Genomic DNA, 3,739 nt, shown 5'->3' with positions numbered 1-3,739 from the left:
TTAATGACCCCAGGTCAGCCACCCTAGTCCTATTTAAGTACTCGATGACCCCAGCTCACCCACCCTAGTCCTATATAAGTACTCAATGACCCCATGTGACCCACCCTAGTCCTATATAAGTACTCTATGACCCCAGATGACCCACCCTAGTCCTATAAAAGTACTCAATGACCCCATGTGACCCACCCTAGTCTTATATAAGTACTCAATGACCCCAGATGACACATCCTAGTCCAATATAAATACTGAATGACGCCATGTGACCCACCCTAGTCCTATGTAAGTACTCAATGACCCCATGTGACTCACCCTAGTCCTATATAAGTACTCAATGACCCCATGTGACCCACCCTAGTCCTATATAAGTACTCAATGTCCCCATGTGACCCACCCTAGTCCTATATAAGTACTCAACAACCCCAGGTGACCCACTCTAGTCCTATATAAGTACTCAATGACCCCATGTGACCCACCCTAGTCCTATATAAGTAGTCAATGACCCCATGTGACCCACCCTAGTCCTATTTAAGTACTCAATGACCCCAGGTCAGCCACCCTAGTCCTATTTAAGTACTCAATGACCCCAGCTCAGCCACCCTAGTCCTATATAAGTACTCAATGACGCCATGTGACCCTCCCTAGTCCTATATAAGTACTCAATGACACCATGTGACCCACCCTAGTTCTACATAACTACTCAATGACCCCAGGTCAGCCACCCTGGTCCTATATATGTACTCAATGACCCCAGGTCAGCCACCCTAGTCCTATATAAGTACTCAATGAACCCTTGTGACCCACCCTAGTCCTATATAAGTACTCAATGACCCCATGTGACCCACCCTAGTCCTATATAAGTACTCAATGACCACAGGTCAGCCTCCCTAGTCCTATATAAGTACTCAATGACCCCATGTGACCCACCCTAGTCCTATTTAAGTACTTAATGACCCCAGGTAAGCCACCCTAGTCCTATTTAAGTACTCAATGACCCCATGTGACCCACCCTAGTCCTATATAAGTACTCAATGACCCCATGTGACCCACCCTAGTCCTATATAAGTACTCAATGACCCCAGGTCACCCACCCTATTCCTATATAAGTACTCAATGACCCCATGTGACCCACCCTACTCCTATATAAGTACTCAATGTCCCCATGTGACCCACCCCAGTCCTATATAAGTACTCAATGAACCCTTGTGACCCACTCTAGTCCTATATAAGTATTCAATGACCCCAGATGACCAACCCTAGTACTATATAAATACTCAATGACCCCAGATGACCCACCCTAGTCCTATATAAGTACTCAATGAACCCATGTGACCCATCCTAGTCCTATAAAAGTACTCAATGACCCCATGTGACACACCCTAGTCCTATATAAGTACTCAATGACCCCATGTGACCAACCCTAGTCCTATATAAGTACTCAATGACCCCATCTGACCCACCCTAGTCCTATATAAGTACTCAATGACCCCAGGTCAGCCACCCTAGTCCTATTTAAGTACTCAATGACCCCAGCTCACCCACCCTAGTCCTATATAAGTACTCAATGACCCCATGTGACCCACCCTAGTCCTATATAAGTACTCAATGACCGCAGATGACCCACCCTAGTCCTATAAAAGTACTCAATGACCCCATGTGACCCATTCTAGTCTTATGTAAGTACTCAATGACCCCAGATGACCCATCCTACTCCAATATAAATACTCAATGACGCCATGTGACCCACCCTAGTCCTATGTAAGTACTCAATGACCCCATGTGACTCACCCTAGTCCTATATAAGTACTCAATGACCCCATGTGACCCACCCTAGTCCTATATAAGTACTCAATGACCCCATGTGACCCACCCTAGTCCTATATAAGTACTCAATGACCCCAGATGACCCACCCAAGTCCTATATAAGTACTCAATGCCCCCAGATGACCAACCCTAGTCCTATATAAATACTCAATGACCCCAGGTCAGCCACCATAGTCCTATATAAGTACTCAATGACCCCATGTGACCCATCCTAGTCCTATGTTAGTACTCAATGACCCTATGTGACCCACCCTAGTCCTATATAAGTACTCAGATACTCCATGTGACCCACCCTACTCCTATATAAGTACTCAATGACGCCATGTGACCCACCCTAGTCCTATATAAGTATTCAATGACCCCAGATGACCTACCCTAGTCCTATAAAATTACTCATTGACCGCATGTGACCCACCCTAGTCCTATATAAGTACTCAATGCCCCCAGATGACCAACCCTAGTCCCATATAAATACTCAATGACCCCAGGTCAGCCACCATAATCCTATATAAGTACTCAATGACCCCATGTGACCCACTCTAGTCCTATATAAGTACTCAATGACCCCATGTGACCCACCCTAGTCCTATATAAGTACTCAATGACCCCATGTGACCCACCCTAGTCCTTTATAAGTACTCAATGACCCCAGGTGACCCACCCTAGTCCTATATAAGTACTCAATGACCCCATGTGACCCACCGTAGTCCTATATAAGTACTCAATGACCCCATGTGACCCACCCTAGTCCTATATAAGTAATCAATGACCCCATGTGACCCACCCTAGTCCTATATAAGTACTCAATGACCCCAGGTCAGCCACCCTAGTCCTATATAAGTACTCAATGACCCCATGTGACCCACCCTAGTCCTATATAAGTACTCAATTAACCCAGGTCAGCCACCCTAGTCCTATATAAGTACTCAATGACCCCAGATGACCCACCCTAGTCCTATATAAGTAATCAATGACCCCATGTGACCCACCCTAGTCCTATTTAAGTACTCAATGACCCAAGGTCAGCCACCCTAGTCCTATTTAAGTACTCGATCACCCCAGCTCACCCACCCTAGTCCTATATAGGTACTCAATGACCCCATGTGACCCACCCTAGTCCTATATAAGTACTCTATGACCCCAGATGACCCACCCTAGTCCTATAAAAGTACTCAATGACCCCATGTGACCCACCCTAGTCTTATATAAGTACTCAATGACCCCAGATGACATCCTAGTCCAATATAAATACTGAATGACGCCATGTGACCCACCCTAGTCCTATGTAAGTACTCAATGACCCCATGTGACTCACCCTAGTCCTATATAAGTACTCAATGTCCCCATGTGACCCACCCTAGTCCTATATAAGTACTCAACAACCCCAGGTGACCCACTCTAGTCCTATATAAGTACTCAATGACCCCATGTGACCCACCCTAGTCCTATATAAGTAATCAATGACCCCATGTGACCCACCCTAGTCCTATATAAGTACTCAATGACCCCAGGTCAGCCACCCTAGTCCTATATAAGTACTCAATTAACCCAGGTCAGCCACCCTAGTCCTATATAAGTACTCAATGACCCCAGATGACCCACCCTAGTCCTATATAAGTAATCAATGACCCCATGTGACCCACCCTAGTCCTATTTAAGTACTCAATGACCCCAGGTCAGCCACCCTAGTCCTATTTAAGTACTCGATGACCCCAGCTCACCCACCCTAGTCCTATATAAGTACTCAATGACCCCATGTGACCCACCCTAGTCCAATATAAGTACTCTATGACCCCAGATGACCCACCCTAGTCCTATAAAAGTACTCAATGACCCCATGTGACCCACCCTAGTCTTATATAAGTACTCAATGACCCCAGATGACACATCCTAGTCCAATATAAATACTGAATGACGC

This window comes from Prorops nasuta, unplaced genomic scaffold, assembly GCF_024137725.1.
Source record: "Prorops nasuta isolate Cenicafe-Biocafe unplaced genomic scaffold, Cenicafe_Pnas_1.2 PNAS00023, whole genome shotgun sequence".
In the NCBI taxonomy this organism is placed as follows: domain Eukaryota; kingdom Metazoa; phylum Arthropoda; class Insecta; order Hymenoptera; family Bethylidae; genus Prorops; species Prorops nasuta.
This window is presented reverse-complemented; position numbering follows the sequence as displayed.